Source organism: Typha angustifolia, chromosome 5 (assembly GCF_048772165.1).
Source record: "Typha angustifolia cultivar Huaian chromosome 5, ASM4877216v1, whole genome shotgun sequence".
NCBI lineage: Eukaryota > Viridiplantae > Streptophyta > Magnoliopsida > Poales > Typhaceae > Typha > Typha angustifolia.
In genome coordinates, this window is record NC_133243.1 from 1569118 (window position 1) to 1596686 (window position 27569).

Below are 27569 nucleotides of genomic sequence, written 5' to 3' on the forward strand. Positions count from 1 at the left end.
AGATCGCACGATCCAATTCTTAGACCGCAGATGTGAGTATGCCTTGTAGAGTTCAGGCAATGGTTTCCTTTTTGTTCTTAAGTGATCAAATAATTCCACATCAGTCATTGGTTCATCACTATCTCTTGAGATCTTAAGGCACCTCAAAGCATGGCAAAGAAAGCCTCCTCTGGACCCAGCTGGAACCACTGCTTGCTGTCTTTGTTAGAGGTGGCAATTTTCTTGCCAAATGAGGACCGATTTAGAAGCTTAACCAACTCTGGTCCAGCTTGGCACTAATTAGGAAAAATGATTAAAACTTGTGGCAAGACATAAAATTTGCAAGATTAAATGTACAAACAACAATGTTCATGATCAAAACTGAAATATTTAAACTAGTGGCACGTGCCGAGCCATGCCAACCAGCACGGGGGCGTGCCGGTCATGTGCCAATGTAGAGACTTTTTTTTAAAAAAAAAACTTTTCTATTTCCATCAATCTTTATCAAATCAACTTTACTTATTTTCTTAACAAATATGATATGACATGTAGAATCTATTTTTTTTTACTTTGTCTTATTTCCATCAATTAACTTTTGTCATTTATCATTTTTGAAATAACAACTTATTTGTCATTTTGTCATTTGCTAGACCTAGACAACTACAAAGCCGAATCTGAATTTATCAGAGACAGAACAAAAGAAAGGGACCATCTCAAGCTCAATATGATTATAGTTAGATGAGGGAAGGACTTGAATCTATAGGTAACTAGACATCAGGAGAGGTGCGTCCACAGGATAATATGAGTTCATCATCATCACTCACCAAAGCCACAACATCCTTATTATACTCCATATTCATAATCTGCATATGCTTATAGTGTGTCTGTGTCTGTGGCGGTTGTTCCCGTGTATATTTAATATCCATATTATATCATCGAAAAATTACAAAATTCTTATTTCTATGAATTTTAATACATACATATATTTAGACAAAAAAAATCAAAATTGATAATAGGGGGCATGGCACAGGGGGCGTGCCGATGGTGGCGTGGCACAGCACGGCACGTGCAACTAGCACGGCCATCACTGATGAAAATTACATTTTATATTTATAGAGTTTGCTTAGACAGCCAAGGGGTGGTCTTCAACTACTGGTTGTATAGAGCCAGATATCAGAAACTCTAGTCACTGATATCTGGTCCACATATAGCCTCAACATGGCACAAATTTCTAAAGAAATAATAATAATATTTTTAAAAAGATTGAATATTTTCTAAAGCAATAATTTCTAAAGCAATAATAATAATAATCATAGAAAAGATTGAATATTTCAAAAAAAGAAAAGAAAAGAAGAGCATCTAAAAATAAAAGGAATTAAAAGACGAAAGAGGAAAACCACAAAAGAAAAAAAGTATTGAAGTATTGTTAATTCAAATTCGAAACTAGCAAGAAAAGAAATCAAAATCTACTGTTAATCATATAACTGTAGTGAAACAGTCATTTAACAGCTTAAATGTTATAGAAAGTTTACAAGAGATTAAACACCTCTTGTAATCTATAAATACCCTTACCATCACAAATTGCTAGAAAGTCAAATATAGATTGAAAACAAAGAGAAATCTACTATTGTCTCATTCCTCTCTCTTTTCAATTTATTTATACTCTATTTTAATTAGATTGAAGGAGTAGCTACATCAAAGGACTGTGCTAACTGATGATACAAGAATGAGGTTTTGGTTGTATCCTAGAGAAAGGAGAAGACAATAAATCTTGCACATAGGATGTCATTTTTAGTGTGGATCACTCTGTGGCTTCAAATATAATATTTTAATATATTATATATGTTTGTTTGGATAATTAATACATCCTAATTCCTAGAACTATCACGACTAGGCATTTCCTTGTACCTCAGATATGGGGCCTTGCACTAAAGGTTAATCAACGTCACAAGAGGATGACAACTCGCAAATCTTTAGCATGCTGGCTCAATCCTATGGGAGGGGAAAAGTTTGGGGCTGCAGAATAGAGGACGAAGTAAGTGGAGATGACAGCCGGAGGCAACCCACTTTGGGCCTGGGTTTTGCAATCTTGTAAAAATTTCATCCTTGAAATTTGCCTCTTTAGATGTTGCTAATCTATAAAAACAATCCAAATTTCTCATGTTCATCTTTAATTATCCTACCATTATATAAGTCTTAACAGATTTGGACTTGTTCGCTAACTATATCAAATGTTCACATTAATCAATTGACTTCCAATCGATAAGTGCAAATTTACATAAGATTGATTTCCATATACATGTACTCTACAAGGGTATCCAAAATATGAAGGATTAGTATCTGTAAATAACACTAGCACATTTGTTAAGCAGCCAACAACCTTAAAGACAAGTTACTGTAACTCCCTAGAGCGAGTCTTATTATTCCAGTCATTTCCTTCGGATACACCAAGGTCTCTGTTTCATAAAACTTCATGCACTCTGCACTCTGCTAAGGTAATTCACCAAATCATACTATACCTCACTAAACTAAGTTGATCAGTATCCACTTTGATATTGTAGGTTATGAAACATCTACCAGCTAACTAGTTTAGAGAACAAGGGAGACACTAACACCTTTAATAATCTCACCAACCACTTCTTCAACAATCTCAACTGTTCATCATTATTTTACCATCAGTATCTCAATTGGTATTGCACATTCTCTTTTGATCCTTAGTTGTACTAATTAATATAACATGAAAGCTTATTCGAAGAGATTATCACCAAGCTAACAAAGATAACAAATATTACTCATTGTGTCAAGTTACTCCTAATATCTAGCTATATACAAAATGGACAACTCATAGATTGATATATTTGTTGCAAAAAGTAATCATTGCATGTCCTAATTGTTATCTCCCATAAAATGCAAGTGTAGAAGTCCTATTCTCAATTATTCAATACAACAATTACTAACGATAAATGGAATCTGGGCTTTGCAATCAGTAAAGATTTTGAATCTCTTTTTTCCCTTATAGCCTTTCTTTAACTTTCCCATAGTAGTGTAGAGTGCAATGCAATGATATCATGAATTAATACTTGGGGATTACATGACTGAGATTAAATAATAAATAGATAAATAAATACAATGATAAAATAAGGGCAATAAAAGAATCTAGTATATTTTCGATGGTCCATTTTTAGTTTCCTTTGCATATCAACTCATATTTACTATTTTCTTATCAAACTACTCTCTAGCCCATGTGAAAAGAAGATAGAGAGTTATACAATAACACTTATTAGCTATATTAAATGTACATTACAATCGATTGGACATCAAGGTACTCTATCATAATTAAAAATTTATCTTCTCTTTCCTTCCTTCAGCCAAATGAAAAGAAAAACGAAATATAGAATTAAACATATTATGTTGTGAATTAATAGAATGCCTTCTAATAACAATGTTATGTGTTCTAATAATAGTGGAATACCTTCTAATAAAAGTAAAAGACATTTCAAGATATTTCTAAGTGATGTGCACTATTACATATCTTAATAATACGTCGGGAAAAACTTCGGAATACATTAGAAAATTATGAAATATAGTCTATTTGGGTGAATTAGATATCCAAAAAGTTTTCTGAACTTTACATATCCTAGGGATACATCTTCCACTAATTGTTTTCCAGACCCATTTTGTAGTTAAATCAGCATAATATGTGAATGTCAATAGCATGATCGGTTAAAAGAATTATTAAATATGTGGCAGAAAAGACAAGTCTCTTCTAATGAGTATTTGCCAAATTTATTCTGCAGTTTAATTAGTCAAATACATGAATATGGATAGCATGATCTGTAAGATAATTCCGTAATGCATTGCAGAAAAGATAAAGTCATCTTCTAGTGAATGCCTATCAAATCTATTCTGTACTTAAATAACGCAATACGTGAATGTAGATATAGCATCATAAAAAAGTTACATAATACATTGCTAAAAAAGAATAATCTTCAAATGAGTATTTATCAATCTATTCCAAAGTTAAATTAGTGGAATATGTAAATGTGAGTAGCATGATTTGTAAAAAGAATTCCATAATACATCGCAGAAATGATAAAGTCATTTTCTAGTGAATGTCTATCAAATCTAGTTTGTACTTAAATAACGTAGTACGTGAATGTAGATAGCATGATCCGTAAGAAAATCTCGTAGTACATTCTAGAAAAGATAAGGTTATCTTTTGGTGAATGTTTATCTGATCTATTCCGCACTTAAATCAATGTACTACGTGATTATAGCTAGCAAGATCTGTCATAATATTAGTCATATGTTGCAGAAAAGATAAAGTTATCATACAGTAGGGGAGAGAGCTAGCATTTATCACCCTATCGTGTCTTCCTGATGCAGAAGCGGCATTTGTATGTTTGACTAGAAACCCACACTACACAGTAGAAACTTCTCTCCTGTCTATCTCAGTAGAAGGGTAGTCTGCGAAAAGATAGTGAATTTGGCCTCATATGCAAGTAAAACTAAAATTGGATCTAACCTCTCAAATAGAAAATGCATTAGAATAGGAAACGGTCATGATGCGAAAATCAGTGACATATTTACACGGGCACATGTATCAGTGCAGTTTCTCCTTCAGGAAATTAGTTTTAAGTCAATTATTTTTGTTATACATTTGTTATTTATGGTGTCTAGAGTTATATTTACTTTTTTGAACTTGTTTACGGTATAATTGTTTATTGTCATTTGTAACATTTTTTACTCAATCGGGGTAAATGAAAAAAATAAAAGTTTTTGAGATTTATCTCCAATGTAAGTTTTGGATGTAAAACCCTAGTTGAGAATGGAGGTGTAAAATCACATTCCTTTTCGTTTTCTAACCATCATTGTTCTTAGAATCCTAATAATCTCATTGTTTCACATCATTTTGGTATCAGAGCAATGGTTTTTTAGGATTCAAATCTTCTCCAAACCACTATCTTCGTCACCTATTAATTTACTCGCGCTACCCATCTTCCCCAACCTTTATTACCATTTCCACCAAGTATAGAAGGCCCACCTTCCAGGTTCTATACCACATTACACTTGCCCTTCGTCCGATACTACATTACGAAATTTGGATCATCACGAACTCCACCACATGTTGAGTACGATGAGTCTCAACTCGCATGAGGAGATCACCATTGTAATAGGAACGAGAAAAACCAATCATCATCGCGAAATCATGAAGCAAGATTCGACCAGACGAGTAGTGTTTGTGCATCATCCAATAGTCCATCATCATCTACATCAACCTTTTTCTCTGCCATAGGTGAGCAAAAAACCCACAAAAAAAAAAAAATCAAATTTCAAAGAATTTTGAAATTTCAAATTTTTGAATTTTGTGTATTTCGAATTTTGAATCTCAAATTCTAGTTGCTTATCATTTCCTTAAGATTTCATCGGATCTTTTTTATCCCTGATCTTCCCAACAAATATAACTATCCAAAAACTACCAAAGCCTATCCCAAAGTTCGAATTTTAATTTTTTCCCCCAAAATATCAAAATTCCATTTCTTTTCTTCCTTACCATATCTACCAAAATTTCAAATTTTAACTTCCCTCCCAAAATACCAAAATTCCCTCACCTTCTCTAACCTATTAAACTCAAACCCACAACCCAAACCTACTCTAACCCCAACCCAATTCCTTCCTTCACCAAACTCTCCATAGACAGCAACTTTTCCACCGATGTTGTCGCTGCCAGTAGTGATATCCACTGATGCCATCACCGCCAGTGTTGCTCTTCACCAATGCCGACACTGCCAATGTAATAGTCAAAAATAAAAATAAAATAAATAAAATAATGATAAGCATATAATGACGATAAGGATGATAATGCACTTATCCTTATTCAGTATTATCCTATTAGGAAAAAAAAAACTAAACCCGTATCTCTTTAGGATTTATCTCTTTATATATATACTAGACAATATATATATATATATATATAGAGAGAGAGAGAGAGAGAGAGAGAGAGAGAGAAGAGAAACCCTAAACTTTAGAGAGAAAGAGAGGTGCGGATTTTGGCAGCGGCGAACTATAGTGTCGACAGCAAGGCGGTAAGGGAGTGCAACAAAGGAAGAAGAAAATAAGAAGAAAGGAGAAAGAAGGGAGAAGGGAGAAGGGAGAAGGAGGTTTACCAAGAAAAAACAGAGAGAGAAGGGGTCTGCTGCTACAGTACAGACGGTACTGTGGCAGTAGCAGTAAAGTCAATAGAAGGGAAGAAAAAGGTCTGCTTCGGTAAGAGTGATTCTTAAAGAAAAATTCAAAATCAGAATTTATTTGGATAAGCATGAGAGGCAAGTTTTCTCATTCATATTTTGTTTCATTAATTCAAAAAAATTAGTAATTTTCTTTCATTAGATAAAATCTGTTTAAAGATGTTTGAATCTCTATGATCTCTTCTTTTAAGTATATTAATTGGTTCATTAAAAATAGTGATAATTAGACTTTCATGATTGTATTTTATTGGTTCATTAATCTTTATTGGCTCATGTAAATGTTTATTTATTATTGGTATTCATGATTAAGAATTAGAAATTTATTTCTAGAATAATCTCTTTTAGAATATTGGATTTTAGATATTTACCCTATTTTGTTTTCATCTAAATACGATATAAAAGTTAATCATGATATTGGAGTGTTGTATGAGTTAGAATTATTTGATTCAAAATACATTGACATCTATACATTATTTAATTATGTATAATGACTTTTTTATAAAAATTAAGAATTTAGAAGTATATGATCATGATTTGATTTGGATTGAGATAGTATGAATTATACTGATGAAAAAGATATTTGGAACCCATAATGAGGGATAAGTCTGGAAAGGATTCTTGGAATGTACATTACGGCGTGCTACCAAGTGACTCTAGCGGGATTAGGGAAAAGATTACTAGATTTTCGTCTCAATGACTCTAATTTTACTCAACGGCTAGCGAAAAAATCGGTAGAGCATTACAGAGTACCTACTGTGACCCTAGACGGATCGCCTATATAAAAAATTCCTGGGCGTCATCTTGATGGTGACTAGGTAGTGTGTAGTCACGGGTCAAAGTACCCATTAGAAATAAAATATGGCATTTTATCAATTTTATCGGGTATCCAAGATATTAATTTCAACATATATATAAATTCTGTTTTCAGAGTGATTTATTCAGATTTGCAAGTTATTTATTGCAATATTCATAATTTTTTGAAAAATTTCTGAAAAATTTATTTATTTTGAGAAAGATGTTAGATATGAGTTATGATTCCTTGTGCACTATATTATATTTATCACTTGTTGATTTTTCTGTCGTTAGACATATTCATAGATAGAGTGAGATTACTTGCTGAGCATCGAGCTCTTTAAACATCAATTTTTTTTAGGAGTGTATCAGATTAAAAGTTGAATTAGGGTTTGATAATTTGGTAGGGGCTCTAAGATTAAGATATACTCTTAGAAAAATAGATAGCTATAATTAAAAAATAAAAGGATAAAAGCAAGATAATGATACACTTAGTTAAGATCTTTTCTTATTGCATTAGTTGTTTATTTTCATTAAAATAAAATTTCTGTAGGTCGCGTTCGAATGCAGGTGGGGTCGCATTCGAACGCCCTTGCGAACGCCTGCATCAGGTTCGCAAATACAGAGAACGCATAATGTGCGTTCAAACACGGTCGGGCGAGTTCGAATGCCGCGTTCAAACACCTGTATCGCGTTCGTACATACAGAGAACGTCTTTTGTGCGTTCAAACGCAATCGGGCGCGTTCAAACGAGATCGGGCACGTTCAAACACGATCGGTAAGAATCCTTTAGAATTAGGATAACTTATTGTTATTAGGACTTGTTGGTTAGCATTTATAAATATGTGGATGGCAGCCAAATTCATTATGCTATTGGATTATTGATTTTTTGCCTCCTATCTTCTCTCTAGACTCTCTCCCTCCCTCTTCACCATCCTTCCACCTCTATCGTTGGTAAGGTTTCTCCTAACTTCTAACCTCCCTCGTCTATCGAGTCACCATCTTCTTTGGGATCTCGGCCACTTCGTTCCCTTCGTCCACATCTCTTAATCACATCCACCATCCACCTTCACCTCTATACCCATCCATAACCCTAACATCCACTCCACCCGTCACCACCACCATCACCCACGTTATTTCATGTTTTCGTCCCAGTTGCAGTTCGAATCTGCGAAGGAGGTAAATACGAAAGTTGTAGATTAAGAAGTTACGAATCTAATCCACTTAGTTTTGTAATTTTCTAACTACCAAAGAATATTTGACAAATATTTTCATGGTTGCGCGAACTAATTCCTTTACTACATCCAGATCTCGAAGGAATCGTTCCATAGCCGATCTTTTGGTATCGTAACCCATTAATTTGGTACTAGAGCCAGGTTAACCTTAGACCTCCATTAATGGTTGAAACAAGGAAGATGACATCAACAAGGAGACCTATGGAGAGCACACCAACAAGGGAAGACTCAATCAATGCAAACTAAACCCTGAGGCCGATTTCTTTCGAGCGACCACGGCAAGACCGAGTCAACCAACGTCTATGGGTGTGAATATGGGCTTGGCAAATGAACTTAGGGGCATGTTCCAAATATTGCTGCATAGAGTTGATGCAATACAAAAGGATCACAATGATTTAAAGGAATATGTCATGAATCGATCGGGTTCGTCATCTCCTTGACGGTAATCAGAGCCTCAAGAAGGACCAATGGTGGGACCTCATCGAACCAATACCCCACAGGTCCAGGTGCGACATGTGAGTGTCAATGATTCCCTCTTACCTATGTGAAACATCCACTTTCAAAAATCATGTGTTTCTCACATGGAGAGTTCCACATGATTCTCATGTGACCTGTCAGTGAAATAATCTGACAAAGTATCTGGATAAGTCTAGAAATACCATAATAATCCAACAAACAATCCAAAGTTACAATTATCACAGGCCTCAACAAGCCTCTACGAATACAAGTCCAAACACAAATTTTAAACATAAATACCCTCGTAGGGGCTAAGTCCAACTAGAAATAACAGAATAAACAATACTAAATAGGGAAATGAATTTGTTACTCCTCGATATCCGCATCCTCCATAACTAGCTTTGAAATATTTCCACCAAAATGGCGGTGAGCACGGGCCCAGCAAGTAAAATCAAATAGTAATCTACGAATATTGTATTGCATGATAAATAGAAATGCAAACCTATAAACATGTCAGGGAATGTGTACATTATAACTTTTAATAACTTTCATCACTATAGCTCAATTTACATAAAAATCCACACAGAAATCGAGTCACAATGACATGTCTCACAAAGCATTATAAAATCGAGGGGAACTAGTCATCTAGCAGTATTATCACCCATACATGCCTGGTGACGCTGCATATGACCGGTTGTCTGTGGCCACCAGACTAAGGACCCCAGTTGTAGGCCCATCAACACCGCTCTAGTAAATCATCGCACAGAGCAAAATCATCACATACGGGATAAGAGCACACAGCTCGATAGGCGCCCTGACCCTGCGACCTCGGGTACCGCTAGAACTATAACCCTACCTCTTAATCATCTTTTCTAATATCATATTAGACTAGTCTCCAACTAGGGCAGTGTAATCACCTGAATGCTCCACCAGCTAACGACCTCAGTTGTAGACCGCTAATATAATACTATATAATACACTCTACCCTTAACCCCGGGTTGAGTGGGTGAGAGGGGCACTGTCTAGTTGGGACTTGACTAACAATGATACGTGCACGTGGTGCCATGACCTCCATTATTTATTATATCATGATTATCAAAATAACATGTATTATAAACAATGCATAGAGCCTATCATACATGTGCAATAAACAGTAAATAATGCAAGTAAGAATTGGCATGTAATTAATACAAGTATGAAATAACATGTAATTATTACAAATAAGAAATGACATTTAATTAATGCAGGTAAGAAATGACATAAATATAGGGTTCTACTCGCCTGGAATATCTCTGGAATCCGTCTCTCTCCTAATCAGTCGGTCCCTCCTGAATTTCAAGATCCTCCCTGCACAATAATAAGTCTAATAATTTATAGATAAAACAAACATAAGAATGATGAACTTATAGGACTAACTACCTTGTTGTATAAATTAAGTTTGATTCTCTAGGTCCGAATATATTATTTTGTATTAATTTAAAATAGTCATTGATGGTAAAATTAGTCATTCAACATATGCAACTGTCGAAAATAATTGAAAAAGCTAATAAATTCAAATGCCTATTTTAATTATGTATTGATCCTAATTTTATTAATAACATGGTTGAGAAAATAAAATAAATACAATAAATGTAGCTAACAAAAGTTAAAGAAGATAAAAGACTAATAATAATTAGCCTATGGTCCAAATGTTGGGCTGGGCTTAAGGCCCAGCATTGCTTAGGTGAGAAAGTGGGCTGCTGACCTACCTGCAACCCACTAGACTAAAGGTGGTGGACTGGGCTCAAGAGCCTAGTCCATCAGGGTGAGGAGGTGGGCTGGCCTACTGCAGCCCACTAGGCTCTAAGGAGGGTGTTGGACTGGACTCAAGGGCCCAGTCTAGCAAGGTGAGGTGGTAGGCTGCGGGCCTACTGCAACCCACTAGACTTTAAGGGGCATTGGACTGGACTCAAGAGCCCAACCCAGCACGGCGAGGAGGTGGGCTGCGGGCCTCCCGCAGCCCACCAAGCTAAAAACAAGGTGGACTGGGCTCCAAAGCCTAGTCCATCGAGGGCTTAGAAAAGGCTTGTGGGTGTGGGCTGCGGTCCACCCCACAGCCTAGATGAGGACACGGTGGGGGTTGGCCTAACCCACCCCTTCTCATCGTCTCCTTCCTAGAGAAGAAAACAGCAAAGAAGAAAAGTTGAAAAGAAAAATGGTGTTGCTGCCGGTGATCCCCGTCGCCGGCAGCCAAGCACCATCGACTCCCCAAGTCGACGAGGTTGCAGGTGAGTTTGAACCATCGGCTAGTGTGGCCGATAGTGAGAGTTGAGGAACTCCATGGCCAGCGGCCATGGAGCTTCCTAGTTCAGTGAAAGATGGGCTCGAAGCCCTCATCTCGAGTACTCACCTCTTCCATGTGAAGAGGTGAGTTAATTGAGGCTGATGAGCGAGGCCACCATCGGCGGTGGTGGCCGCTTGAGTCTAAGTAACTCGGCGGTGGGAGGCGACATGGCATCGCCTCACTCACGCCCAGTGGGTACCCAAATTGAGTACCCACGGCAAGGGGCTGAAACGAGGAAACTTCCCGGACCGGTGGGTAGTCAACCCGAAGTCGCCGGCCAGCGAATTTCTCCGGTGAAGTAATGAATATACTCATAATTAATCATGATTTACTAGGCAAAATTCAAATTAAACTATAGGGGAGATGGAGGCTAACCCGTAAATTGAGATGAGGGGGTTTTGGTTGGCTACCTGCGCTCCGGTGACCCACTATCCGCGATGAGGTCTTCGGCGGCTCGAAAGAGAAAAGAAAGGAAAGGGTGGAAGAGCAAGGAGGAGAGATTGCGAAGAGTAGAAAACTCGAAGGGGAGAGGTGACGGAGTTTAAATAGGGATAAGGCGGAGAGGGAAGCGGAGTGGAGTTAGCTCCACTCCGGCGCACTTCTCTCCCACCTCTCGCAACTAACTGCGAGAGGTAGGGGAGAAGGAGAAACAATCAGCGCACGCGCGCCAGCAGTTAGAGTGCATGTGCCTGGCGCGTGCGCTAATTTGTTTTACATAGGTGTTACACTATGCCTACACATCATCCCCTACCTCCGTTACAAAACCTAAGACCCGCGGTGGTGGAACCTGAGAGGTGTGGCACCGGTGCGCTTCGTCAATGAGGAGGATTGCACTTTGATGAGGAGGTTGATCCCTTCGGAGATGGTGATGGACGTGCTCGAGGATTTAGAGAAGGTGATCAACAGGCACAAAGGTTCAGACCTAAACCAAGGATCTTTTGCGAATCCGATAATGCTATTCGGGGGAGAACCGCACGCTTGATTTTCCAAAATTCCAAGGCAGTGATCCAACAGATTGAGTGTTTCAAGTTGAACAATATTTTGATTGTTAAGGGACAGCGGAGGACACAAAGGTCCAAATGGCAAACTTTCACCTCCAAGGAACGGCATTGCATTGGTATAGATCGCTTATTCGTGGTGGTGGATTTACCGGATGGGCTGACTTCTGTAGGAGGATTACACACAGATTTGGGACAACAGCATATGAAGATTTTGCTGCCACATTAAGCAAGATGGTTCAGAGGACGACCGTATAGGAGAACCAAGTTGAATTTGAAAGAGTTAGAAGTCGTTCTGAGCCACCTTGGCCCGAACCGACATTAATGAGTACATTTATTTTAGGGCTGCGAGAGAAGATACAAGCGGATGTTCGTGCTCTATGTCCTACCACTCTTAAGGAGGCCTTTAAGAAGGCCGTGAAAATGGAGCAAAAGCATAAGGCTCTTAAGATGGCACCGAAAACAAGTTGGGGCAACCGATATGGGTGGTTTAAGCCTAGAACACCGACTGAAAATTTTGCGGGTTCAAAAACAACGGTTGCGAGCGCTAGACCACAACCACCTTTGAGACCTTCCGAAGTTAGAAGAGGCACAAGGCCCTCTGTTCGAACTGTTACACCTGCCCAAGTGGAGGAACGAAGAGCGAAAGGCATTTGCTTTCGATGCATGAACGTTTCACCCCCGGTCATCGGTGTTCTAAACCGATTAGAAGTGTGATGCTCATCGAGGATGATGAGGTTGTTGATGATGGAGTCTTTAGAGAAGGTGCATGAGGAGATCGTTGAGAAGGGCATGGAGGAAGATATTAAAGCTGAAATATCGATGCATGCATATTCGGGTACTTCCGCGCCGAGGACGTTACGAGTAAACGAACTCGTTAGAAAGCATTGTGTGCATATCCTCATCGATTCGGAGAGTACACAACTTTCTAGACGAGAGGCTAGTTAGGAGATTGGGTTTGGATGCCGAACCGACCATAAAATTTGACGTTGCTATTGAAGACGGCATGAATCTTAAGGCGGAGAGCTTGTGTCGTCAGGTCGGTATACGGGTGCAAGGACACGACATCATTCTGGACTTGTATCCGTTGGTGCTTCGAAGAGCGGGCATTGTCCTTGGCACTCAGTGGTTACAAAGCTTAGGATCCATCACATTTGATTTTCGGAGCATGTGGATGAAATTTAAGCAAGGAAACAAAGATGTGCGACTTGATGGCATTCGATCTCCACCGATTCCTGCAATGCTGCCATGTGCGAGTGATTTAGCCTATCTTCTACAGTTAGGACCAGCAGAAGATGAGCCGATTCATTGCCGAATATGACAAGATCACTGCTCCTCTCACTTCTTTGTTGGAAAACTCTTTTAGATTAGATGGACGGATGAAGCCACTTCAGCTTTTGAAAAATTGAAAACAACAATGACGACGGCACCTGTTTTAGCTCTATCGGACTTCACCAAAGAGTTCATTGTAAAATGTGATGCGTCGGGTGTTGGCATAGGAGCTATACTAATGCAAGGAGGACGTCTCATTGCCTATCTTAGCAAGGCTTTATCACAAAAAATTCAGCAATTATCGACTTATGAGAGAGAGATGTTGGCAATTCTACATGCGGTGACAAAGTGGAGGTCTTATTTGATCAGTAGACGATTCATTTTACAAACCAATCAAAGGAGACTTTCATACTTTCTGGGATAGCGTATACACACTCCAGCACAGCAGAGATGGGTCACAAAATTATTGAGGTATGATTATGAAATACAATACAAGGAAACAAAAAATAGAGCGACGGATGCACTATCGCGTCAACCCGATACCTCCGAGCTTGCAGCCTATTCATCTCCTACCTTTTCCTTCCTTGACGAATTGAGGTATGCATGTACATCTGACCCAGATGTTTTGAGATTATTGCAGGAGATGTTAGATGATCTGAAGCGCCATCCAGAGTTGGAGAATCGAGGCGGTTTGCTATTGGACCGCGGATGCATTCGGGTGCCCGCAAATGATGGATTGCGGCAGAAATTGTTGGAGCACTTTCACCAAACTCTAGAGGCTGATCATGAGGATGTCTTGAGGACTTATAGGAGGATATCTCAGAGTTGCATGTGGCCAGGATTGAGGCGGGATGTGAGGAGTTTTGTCCGTGCTTGCGAAGTCTGTCAAAGGGCTAAAGCAACGACATTGAAACCGATCAGATTACTACAGCTTTCACCTATACCAGACCGCATTTGGAAAGACATTTTTATAATCTTCATAGAGGGTCTTTAGCTGGTATGTTGTTATTCCGTTATCTTTGTGGTGGTTGACAGATTGAGCAAGTATGCGCACTTTTTGGCATTGTCACATCCGTTTTCAGCCAAGTCGGTCGATGGCTGAAATTTTTGTGAGGGATGTTGCTCGATTACATGGCATGCCATGCATGATTGCCTCGAATCATGATCGTGTATTTATGAGTGATTTTTGCATGGAGTTTTTCAGATTGCAGAGGGCTCGATTGAACTTCAGTTTAGCCTATCATCCACAGACGGACGGCCAAACCAAGGTGGTCAATTGAGGCATTGAGCAGTACTTGAGATGCTTTATTAGAGAGATGCCTAGACGATGGTTGGAGTTCTTACCGTGGGCGGAGTGGTCTTACAACACCGCCTACCATAGCAGCATTGGCATGACTCCATTTGAGGTGGTGTATGGACGCACGGCTCTGACATTACATGCTTATGATCCAGTGGCATCTGCAGATCGGACGATGGTGGACTTAGCTTTGATGGATAAAGATGCTACATTGAGGAGGTTATGTGCCCATCTTATACTTGCTCAAAACCGCATGAAGCAAGTTTATGATCACAGCCATAGGGAGCAAGAGTTCGACATCTGCAGTTGGATGTTTGTGAGGGTGCAATCATATCGACAGGTGACCTTGCATCCGATGCGTAACCAAAAGTTAGCTCATCGCTACTTTGGTCCGTTTCGAGTGTTGGAGCGCATTGGTCCGGTTGCATATCGTTTAGAGCTATCGGAGGAGTCAAGAGTGCATCCTGTTTTCCATGTTTCATTGCTGAGAGAGCGGATTGGAGATCATGAGGTCGTTGGATCAATTCTACCAGAGCCATTGAAGGAGATAGAGATCGTAGAGCCAGTTCGTATACTTGCTAGACGCCGACGACGACATGGTACCAGATTAGAGATGGAGATTCTAGTTGAGTAGGTTGACAAACCATTCGATGAGGCGACTTGGGAGTTGAAGATTGACATTTTGGAGCGTTTCCCCGACTTTACACCTTGAAGGCAAGGTGGGGGAAGCGTGGTAGGCTGATACATTTAGTTAGGATCTTTTCTTATTGCATTAGTTGTTTATTTTCATTAAAATAAATTTTTTATAGGTCGCGTTCGAACGCAGGTGGGGTCGCGTTCGAATGCCCTTGCGAACGCCTGCATCAGGTTCGCAAATACAGAGAACGCATAATGTGAGTTCGAACATAGTCGGGCGAGTTTGAACGCCGCGTTCGAACGCCTGCATCGCGTTTGCACATACAGAGAACGTCTTTTGTGCGTTCGAAATATGTGGATGGCAGTCAAATTATAATTAGGACTTATTAGCTAGCATCTATAAATGTGGATGGCAGCCAAATTCATTATGCTATTGGATTATTGATTTCTTGCTTCCTATCTTCTCTTTAGACTCTCTCCCTTCTCCCTCTTCACCATCCTTCCATTTTTACCATTGGCAAGGTTTCTCCTAACTTCTAACCTCCCTCGTCTATCGAGTCACCCCTCTTCTTTGGGATCTCGACCACTTCGTTCCCTTCGTCTACATCCCTTAATCACATTCACCATCCACCTTCACCTCCATACCCATCCATAACCCTAACATTCACTTCACTCGTCACCACCACCATTACCCATGTTATTTCGTGTTTTCATCCCAGTTGCAGTTCGAATCTAATCCATTTAGTTTCGTAATTTTTTGACTATCGGAGAATATTTGACGAATATTTTCCCACGGTTACGCGGACTGATTCCTATACTACATCCAGATCTTGAAGGAATTATTCTATAGCTGATCTTTTGGTACCATAACCCATCATATAAATAAATTAACTAAACTCGATATTCATTCAACAATGATAATTAACCCATGACCTCTCTTATTTATAAGTGTAGAGTCATAGCAGGTCCGATCCAATTCACCTTATTGTGTTTATATCCGCAGAATATCTGCTTTTATTTAAAATTAAAAATAATAAGCAAAAATAATCAACTAGACTCGACTCAACTCTCGTGGTCAAATCGTAACACACTCGACAAAGTCGAGTTCTCTCCCACTCGGAGAGAATGATGCGAACATCAATGACATTACATAGGCAAATGTATCAGTGCAATTTCTCTTTCAAAAAATTAGTCTTAAGTCAATTATTTTTATATTTACTATTTATAATGTTTAGGGATTTATTTACTTTTTTGAAATTGTTTAGGGTGTTATGTGTATATTGTCATTTGTAAGATATATACATAGGCTAACTTTTTACTCAATCGAGGTTAATGAAAGAATAATAAATTTTGAAATTTATCTCTATGAGTTTTTGGTGTGAAACCTTACTTGAGAATGGAGGTGCGAAACCCTATTTCTTTTCTCTTTCTAATCACCATTGTTCCTAGAATCCTAATGATCTCATTGTTTCACATCAGGTCACTTCTATGAATTGTAAACTTATTACCATCAAAGCTAAGAAGCATCTTTTCTGTAATGTTTTAGATAGGAAAATATCAGTGTCAAGTCAATTTCACCTGGTTATCTACCAAACTGATCTACTAACTAAAATTTTGGCATAATGGAAGGACTCAAGACAAAAGCCTGATTGCACCATGCAATAATAAATCATTTATGAACATTAAACCACATAAGTCAATTTATTGTTTGCCTCTTAGGCCATGAAGTCACCAAGAATCAACACATAAGATGGAAATAAAAATATCAATTCATCATTCAATGAATTTGATTTATTGGTTTATCAGTTTTAGTTGATTTCCCCCCCTCCCCCATAAGTAGAGTCTTTGACCTATGGATCTTATGTAGTCCTACCACCAGCAATAAAAGAGTAGAACAGAAAAAATGCTAACTAGTTATGTCACATGGCACATAAAGATAACAAATGGTCTTATTTGAATTTGATTTATTGGTTTATCATTTTTAGTTGATGCCCCCCCCTCCCCCATAAGTAGAGTCTTTGACCTATGGATCTTATGTAGTCCTACCACCAGCAATAAAAGAGTAGAACAGAAAAAATGCTAACTAATTATGTCAAAAATAAAATAAACTTGGAAGCATGGCACATAAAGATAACAAATGGTCTTATTTGAATTAATAAAAGAATATTTGTCCAACTGCACAAAAAAAAAGGAAAGAAAGAAGAGATGGGTTAAATAATAAGCAGGTGGTCGAAAGTAGTTGTTTCATTGGTAACAAAACAACTTCTGCGGAAAGAATTGATATTACCAAGGTTCCGAAAAGCAATATCAGTAATGGTGTTCGAAAAATGGTTATGTATTGATAGTATCAACCATTTCGTCCCTGTAATGACAGTCAACTGCGAACTAATTTTTAATTACTTAGATTCTAGAAAATGATATAAATTAGAGAATAGAAAAGTTCAAAAAAATGACAGAAAATTTAGACTCACATAAGATAGTAATAATGTAATACAAAGAGTAAAAATACAAGAACTATATCAATTATCAAATTACGAATGGATTTAGTAAATATATGTGCTTGTTGTTTAGGTCAGGTCCAACTTATTATGCGGTCAACATATAGTCTGCATAAAAGAAAAAAAGAATTTGTTTACAGCCAGGGCAACTGATATGACCGATATGTTTTAGCCGACACAGTCGATGCTAGATCAATACAAGACTGATACTAGGCCAAACCCAAGGAAGACAAGTTTCGGATCAATGATTGTTATATACATATTAGCCCATGCGTACCCCGATTACAAACTATGAATATTAGATCTGAGGTATGTGTTCATCAATGAGAAGGCCAACCCACACCAAAGACACAAAAACCCCTCGAAAGACTGTTGGAACAAAGGTTATGTAAAACAAGCAGTGAACTGCTGAAATGAGGAAAGTAACAAGGAATGTTATATGAACCTAAATGTGCACAAAAGCCCAAAAATAAATAGTTGCATTTTATTGCAGAAACTTGGAAAATTATATAGGTAGATAGATAAGGAAGAAGAATTGTCTTTGACAAGTAGTAAAATACCTAGAGTAATTTAAGGATATGAATACCGTCCTAGTGAAAGTTGAAGAATAGAAAAGCAATCCAAACATTTTATTGGAGGATATATTACACAAAACAAGAACTAAACTGCTGAAATAAGAAAGGATAGACTAAGCTATTGAAATGATAATTCAATGACAAAACTATTTAATAGTTTTGCAGTTGTCATCCCAAATTCCACTGCACCCTTTCTCCTTCCGGAAGGAAAAAAGAAAACAGAGAAACCAAACCTGTATGCATTAATTGCTAAAGTGTCCTATCGCTAAATAGGTTACGGTTAGGTGTTAATATTATTTATTATGATTTCACATTCCTCAATAAATTGTATGACCAGTGCTGGAATAGGACAGATTAGCCATAATTAAGGGAAGCACATCCTTTAAAATATTTCAGGTCCTTTTTAAAATTTATGTTGTTCCAATAAACTAACAATGACAAATGTATTTATCGTTGCTCCACTATTTTCGTTAGACTATTAGGGCTACAATTTTGTAATCTCATGCACTAATCTTTCTAATTTTTTTAAATAGGGCAAACTATACTTAACATCACAAGTGTACATTACATATAGTTTATATTTTATTATTTCAACTTGTGCAATTCAAGCCACATTTTTCATTTATTCGCCAAAAGAAACTGAGCTAGTCCACCTATGACCCAACAATTACTAAAATAATGGACCATAGTGGAGGAATAACTTGGTAGGTTGTCTGAAGAAAAGGAACAAACCAAAAAACCCTTCCAGTAAGTTTAGGGATTTAGGGTAAGGTATTTAGGTGTTGAGCAATTTCTGGTATGGGCATAATGGGATAGGCCACTAAATGGAAGGTATTAGAGTAATTTACCACCAACTCTAATCTAGGGCTCAAGTATGGCACACTAATACAACTAGCGCAGTTATTAGATGGTCTGCCAAATTATTCTAATATATTGTTACTCCCTAACAAAGCAACAAGCCCAACACATGCTCTCCGCATGTAAGGTGCACAAGGTTGACCCTGAAGAGTGACCCATATGATCCCAAAGGTCAGAGAAATTGCAAAAATATCAATATCTAAGGATTGATAAGGATTGATAAACATGACATAAAAATCAGAACATACAGTAGAATGATAAAAGCTAACTGCTCACCAACAGTATAGCCTGCACAAGCTACAATAGACTATCCAACATGATCAGCTCTAAAGTCTTCCGACACTCCACTTACATTGATGTCGGTCTAGAATATGTAGCAACAGTGGAGAGAGCAAAGCTTCATCCACATTCACAAACTTCATGAAGTATGGTGTTCAACATAATCTCATGTCAAGCACATCTCTTTTAAGGCGCTCTCAATGCTAACACACCCCAAGACATATCCCAGTGAGAGAGAACCACCAGGCGATAATATCGTCAACTCCTAGCAAACTGGTGACCAGATTGTCTGAGATCCATATAATAGAACTTTAGACATAGAACCTAATAACGATGCGGACATCACTGATAGTACTTGATGGCATGTGTACCAGCGCAGGAGGCGCCAACAATTGATGATCCCTCCTATTGGGATCTGGTTCTGGTTTTGATTTATTTAGGGTGTCTTTTGTTTATTTCTTATGTAGGGTATTTTTTACTTAATTCCATTGTAGGTCTATATATACACCTGTTATATTTTCTTTGGAAGTTAATGAAAATTTATGTGATTTTGCTCTCAAGAGAATTTTGGTGTGAAACAATTTCTTAGAGTGGAGGTGTGAAACCTCATTCCTTCCCTTCTTATTTTCCTCTTTCATCTTTCTCCACCACGTTTTGCATCATTTTTGGTATCAGAGCGAAGGATCCTAGTTTATGGACGTCCCTCCTCTCGGGTTCTAAGCCGCTCCACATTTGTTCTTCGCACGACCAATCGCTTCACGAATACTGGAACGTCAAGAAATCTGATGCACGACGAGTAAGGAAATTACCGTCGACGAGGAACAAAAAGAGTGTTGTTATAGCAAAATCACCACCGCATAAGATTCCAAATCCTTCAAAAATTAATTGTTGTTACATTATTCAGTGATCTACTGGTCCATCTTTATTTATTTTTTATAGATTGAAAAAAAAATTTTGAATTTTCAGTGTTTCAAAATTTCGAAAATTTCTATTTTTGGCTCTAAATTTCTGTTAAATCCCAACCAATTCCTTCTTTCCCTAAACTTCCTACCAAAATTTCTTTTTCTTCTCAACATCCCAACAAATCCCATCTTTCCTAGACCTCTACTAAACTGTCTTTTTGTTTCTCTCTCCAATATTTCCAATTTTCAAAATTTTTCCTCCCTAACTTAAAACCAACCCCTTCAAATCAGCTCCAAATCCAAACCCATTAGCCACCCAACCCAAACTCACTCACACTCATTAACCTAAACACTTCCAACCCAACCCAACCCCATTAAACCTATCAAACCTGAACTCAAAACCCATTAATCCGAAACCCAAAACCTGTTAGACTAAATCCTTAACCCGTTAGTCACCATCATCCCAACCCGTTACCTATCTTCATCCCCAACCTTCCCCTCACCTCACACCAAGCCCTAGCCAATTTCCCGTCGCTGCTGCCCTGCCCCGACGACGCCACCCAACACCGTCGCTCCACCCAACGACACCGCCTCGACACCATTGCTCCACAATGACACTGCCTTGGCCCATTTGCTCCACCCGACGACAGCGATGCCGCATCGACGCCTTCCACTAACGACGCCGCTACCAGGGCTTCTCGACAGCGACGCCCACCTTCTCCACCTCCGACGACTACGTTCTTCACCGACGACGCTGTCCCTTTTGACGCCTCTCGAGTTGCTAAAATCTATTTTGATGAAATCGTTAAGCTACACGAGCTACCAAAAACTATTGTATAAGATAAGGATGTGAAATTCACTAGCTATTTTTGGAAAACCCTATGGCATAAGATGGGAACCAAGTTTCAGTATTCAACCGCTTTCCACCCACAAACTAACAGGCAAACTGAAGTAGTCAATAAGAGCTTAGGTAATCTACTGAGAACTTTTGTCGAGAATCTAAGAGACTGGGATCAAAAACTACCAACTATTGAATTTGCATATAATAATTCTGTTAATAGATCAATATATCTAAGTCCAACTAAGGTAATATATGGTTACAAACCTAGACAACCTATAGATCTCATTCCTATGACCCATTATCACAGGTTGTCTGAGTCTACATCTGCATTCGCATTACATATTCATGACTTACATAAAGAAATCAATAACAGAATTGCTCAAAATAATACTAATTATAAAATTCGAGCTGATCTAAGAAGGAGATCAAAGAATATAATGTTGAAGACTTTGTAATGGTCCGGATACGTCCGGAATGGTTCTCACCTGGAACTGTCAAAAAGTTGCATGCACGAAGTGTCAGACCTTTTAAAATTCTTAAGAAAATTAATGATAATACTTATGTTCTAAATCTCCCCAGTGATTTCGGTATCAGTTATATTTTATATATTAAGGATCTAGTAGCTTATAAAGGTCTAGATTTTACCCTAAATAACCCACTAGATACTGAGCCTACCAATGAGCCTGTTTATGAAAGGCCCTATTTACCTCCACTTCCCAATATTCTACCTAACACAGTAGACGGAATTGATAAAATTTTAGATATTAAGATTATTTCAACTAGAGAAGGTGGGTCCCAACGGTATCTAATATGTTGGAAAGGACGACCTACATCTAATGACACGTGGCTTGATCGCCACGATTTGGAGGTGTATCACCCTGATACCTTAGAGCAGTATAAGAACAGCAAACTCAACGGAGTCAAATTCTCTCCCACTCGAGGAGAATGATGCAAACATCACTGATAGGACTCAATAGCGTGTGTACCAGCGCAGGAGTCGCCGACAGTTGATGATCCGTCCTATTGGGATTTGGTTCTGATTTTGATTTATTTAGAGTTTCTTTTGTTTATTTTCTATGTAGGGTGTTTTTTGCTTAATTCCATTGTAGGTCTATATATAGACCCATTATATTTTCTTTGGAGGTTAATGAAAGTTTATGTGATTTTGCTCTCTAGAGAATTTTGGTGTGAAACCCCATTTCTTCCTTTTTATTTTTCTCTTTCATCTTTCTCCACGTTTTGCATCAAATAATAGTAATAATAATAGCACTATTAGTGCATGTTTCCACACCTTGCCTTGGGGGATCTCTCGGGTACCGTCATTCTCCGCAATTAATTTGCTCAATGGAGTGGACTAATGTGCAGCAAAACATATGAATGAGGGTATATGAGCATGTATAAGATGAATAAGAGCATATTACCAAACAACACAAGAAGTTTGTGTATAAAACGAAAGTTAAATAACTATTAATCACAACCTAGTTAAGATGCACTTCTAATGGAAAGCAATTTACGTAAGCCTCTGTTTACTTCAGAAATAACTTTTTTCTCATTCTGTAATACAATCCCTTAAAAGCGGGTTAGGTAATATGGGTTGAGCTAACTGGTCGGGCTAATAAATAGGTGAATAAATAAATAAAAAATCAATCTGCCTCTTCCTCACTCAATCTGTCCTAACTCTAACCCAACTGCTCCTCTTTTTTGGTCCTCCTCTCCGTTTCTTCTCTTTCTTCTCTTTCTTCCTCTCTTTCTTCTTCTCCTTCCCTTTCACTCTCAGTTTTTTCTTCTTCTAAGCCGACATGCTTCCCTGCTACAGTAGGCTACGTTTCCTTTCCTTTCTTCCTTGATATAGTAGGATAGCCTCCTTGCTCTCTCTTCTTCCCTCCCACTCTTGATAGCAAGCATGCCTTCCTGCTTTGAGGAATCAATTTTCTTTCACTGTCCTAAATTTTTTTCTAATTTGTAATTACTGTTCATCTGTTATGCACTTAAGTTACAGGTCAGAGGAATTAATTGCTAATTAAGTAATTAGATTATGAAATCATTGAAATGTAGTTTGTTTGTTTGTGAATTACTTGCTAATTAGTTTGTGAATTGCCCAATGGACCCAATTTTATTTTTTTCACTGTCAAAGAATTCATTGCTAATTAGTTTGTAAAGTAATGAAATATAGTTTGTGAATTAAATGCTAAATGCTAATTAATTTGTCAATTGCCCAATGGGCCCAATTTTACATACAGATAATCACATATAGCCACTAACTCCTCTCAAACATCGTCTGTGACTGGGTCAACATCATCTAAATATTTTGTACCTACTAACTCCACTAATATAGGGTGGAAATATGGTTATCTTACTAATAAGAATGATATCAACACAATAAAATGTTGATTTTGTAGAAAGGTCACTAGGGAAAAAATTAGTAAATTCAAGAAGCATGTTGCTCATATTATAAGTGATGTTGTGTCTTGTCCAAAAGCTAGTGATGAGGCAAAAAAAATATTGAGGATCATCTAGAGGAGAATCAAAAGAAAACAAGTGAGGCAGAAGTAAATATATTTAGAGAGAATAAGTATTTAGAAATTTTAGATGTTGGAAATACAAGACCAAAGAGTAGAGATCCAATTAAGAAATTTACCTTTATTGATCCAAAAGTTGCAGTTAGAGAGTTAGGAAAGATGGAATAGACAAATATAAAAGATACTTTTGTAAAAGAAGAAAGAGACAAAATGAACAACTACATAGCTCATTGCGTTTACAAATGTGGAATCTCTTTTAATGTCACTGCAAAGCATTTCATATATTGATGGAAGCAGTTAGTCAATATAGCCTAGGGTATAAGCTGGCATCTATACATGAGTTGTGTGAACCATTTTTAAAGAAGCAAATAGTTAAAACAAATGATAATCTGGAGAATCAAAGGATTGCATGGAAAAGATGGCTGTTCAATTATAATTGACGCTTGGACAAATCGAAAAGGAAGAAGCATTATGAATCAGTGTCGATTGTGAGTTAGGGTTTAATTTTCCACATTTTGTTAACTATTCAAAAGATGCATATACAGACGAATAAATCCATGATGTTGTTGTCAATAGTATCAAGGAAGTGGAAGAGAAGAATGTTCTCAAAGTTGTGACTGATAATACTGCTGCTAATTAGCAGCTGCACGGTTGCTAAAAGAAAAATATCCCTACATATACTGGACATCTTGTGCCACCCACTATATAGATTTACTAGTAGAGAGGATATCAAAAAAAAAAAAGAAAAATTAAAAGTGCAAATGAACATGAGAGGAAAATCACGATCTTCATTTATGGACATAATAAGCAAGATGTTAAGTATCGATTCTAAAAATCAAGATCGAGTGCTTAAAAAAATAATACATATCGGTCATATCGATTGTATCAACCTTCCGTTTTGGACGATTTAGATTGGGGATCGACCATATCAGTCAATCCATTTTGGCGATACGGATCGGGATCAACCAATACTTCAATCCATAACAATAAGACATTAAGTATAATGCATCAATTCACACAAAAAGGAGAGATAGTGAGACTCAAGTTTATAAGATTTGCTGCTTCTTTTCTTATATTGTAGAGTCTTTTGGAGAAGAAAGAAAAATTAAGATTTATATTTATTTCTAATGAATATTTAGCATGCAAATGGTAGAAGTTACTAAAGAAAAGAGATCTTATTCTATTATTCTCAATAACCAATTTTAGAGGCAAGTGGCATTAACAACTAAAATTTTCACTCCCTTACTTTGAGTTGTTTATAGTGAAGAAAGCCACCAATAAGATTTATATATGGTGGATTAAAAGATGCTAAAAAAGAAATAAAGAATTGATGCAAAATGTGGTGGAGAAAGATGAAAGAGAAAAATAAGAAGGGAAGGAATAGGGTTTCACACCTCCACCCTAAAAAATGGTTTCACACCAAAATTCTCTAGAGAGCAAAATCAAATAAACTTTCATTAACCTCTAAAGAAAATATAACGGATCTATATATAGACCTACAATGGTATTAAGCAAAAAACACCCTACATAGGAAATAAACAAAAGACACCCTAGATAAATCAAAATCAGAACCAGATCCCTATAGGAGGGATCATCAACTATCGGCGCTTCTTGCGTTGGTACACATGCCATCGAGTCCTATTAGTGATGTCCGCATCAAGAATATTTTTAGTAATAATAAGACTTCTTCCAAACCTTTCCTCGATGTAATTGACCGCTACACAAATGAAAAGCTTAATACACCTCCAAACTGCTGCATATTACTTAAATTCATACTACTTTTATAGAGATCGTGATAAAATAAAGAGCAATTTAAAAGTAATGGATGATTTCCTTAGTTGTTAGAACTTTTACCCAGATCAGTCTAGTCAAGTGTACGTTACAAATATGGAGACAAAAGTATATAAGGATGCCACTAGGAATTTTGGGAGGCCATTAGCAAGATTAGCAAGAAAAATTAATAATGATGAATTCAACCGAGTTAGTAAATTAACAATTTAACATATATAGTAAAATATGTCTTTTATTCTTATGTATGTTACTAAGTTACTTTCTAATTTTTACAATTTTTAGCTCATTGATGGAGTGTATATAGAGTCAATACCTCTTGCTTAAAAAACATGGCGATTAAGATTCTTAATTTAACATGTAGCTCCTTAAGATGTGAAAAAAATTGTCGCACATTTAAATGGGTAATATATCATGTTATTGATTAAATTGTCAAATCTAAATTCTAACTAATGAATTTATTGTCATATTAATTTGATCTTTGATTTCAAATTCATTCAAAGAAAAGAAATAGATTGGAAGTAAAATGGTTGAATGATCCAATTTATATACAATTTAATGTAAGAATGAATGATCAAAAGATAGCAAAAGAAAAGGATCATGTGGCTTCAAAAAAGAGAAATAATGCAATTAATTGGTCGGATAATGTCCCAGGTGAAGGATTAACTTAGGAGATGGTGACAGAAGCTTCAGGAGCCGAAGAGCATTTAACATCAAAGAGAAGCAGTAGAGCTACTCAAGCTACTACTAATAGCACTCTTTTCACTTCTCTAGATACCAGTCGGATGAGAAAACAAATAACAATGATGATGATATGCTAGAGCTTGATGATAATTCAGATGATAATTTATTGACAATTTTATTGATAATATCAACAACTGTCTAGCTCAATGTTAATATGATACAGTGAGGCTATACTTAAATAGGAGTCTCTGAAAGTGGGTTTATAGGTTTCACTTACAAGTATATGAACATAGCATTAGTTATGAGGTATCCATATATTAATAAATATACACCATGGCTTATTAACTATAATGGCAGTGTGCTAAATGATAAGCCATGTAGCACACAAAATCATAAGCAAAATGAGTTCACCCAAACATGCATAACTTGATTTCTACGGATTAATAATTGTTATTTATGTAGTCTGTGCGATAAAATTTATACTCTTAACAAAGCATACTTATCTATTATCTTAACATATTCCAAATCAAGGCCTAATGGAAGAAGGGAAAGTGAATAAATTACGCTGATCGAAATAAGAGTAGTATGATTACAAACTATAACATTATAGGAACGTCAATACGGTAATAAATAAAGGATGATGTTATGGCAAGAATAGTTGCTAACAATAATGTGGAGGTTAAATAGCTTATAGCACAGATGCTACTAATAAGACTGCTAATAACATCACGAATGATTAGCAATTTTGATATGACATTATACGAGATTCTTTGCATTTGTAGAAGTATTTGCAAGATACAAATATTTTAAGAGGGATCAACAACTGGGTTGCAGAAGGGAAACCGAATCCGAGGACTGCGGCCCATGTGGTTGCTCAAAAGCCCCGAAACCAAAGAACAGAGAAGAAAGGAAGTAACCAGGAGAGCGAGAGATGTGGGGAAAACGAAAAGAAAGTGTTAGGGAGAGAGATAAGGGAGAGAAGCTACCTACTATAGAACATGTGGGTAGACCAGCGACGATGGCTGCGGCTGCAACGCCGATGGCCAAGACTGCGGGGATGACTGCTGCAGCTTAGGCGATGATGGCGACAGGTGCGGCTGCGGTTGCGGGCGATGACAACGACAATAGCGGCGACGTCGGCAGCGACAGCGACAGCGAGGGAAAGAGAGAGGCAGACAATAGGGGAGGGAAGGAAGGAGAGAGAGAAGGCCAGGGTGGCCGGCGACGGCACGCGTCAAGCGTGACAACATAGAGATGGGGACCCCAGTCAGTGGACTAGTCCTAGGATTACCGTACCATCCTAATTTCTTTTCTTTCCATTTTCCGTCTTACGGGCTTTAGGCTTTGGAGTTATTATTGTTTTAGGCTTTCAGCGATGTGCAGCAAAAA

General features: G+C 37.5%; 1 long non-coding RNA gene across 1 annotated transcript; it reads right to left on the bottom strand.

Annotated features, from left to right (window-relative positions):
- On the bottom strand, positions 1-27569 carry LOC140760490 (uncharacterized). The gene is made up of 3 exons (XR_012104391.1): positions 27167-27569; positions 9992-10057; positions 1-4446 (listed from the first exon to the last, which is right to left on the bottom strand). It is a non-coding gene; the product is annotated as an uncharacterized lncRNA (long non-coding RNA).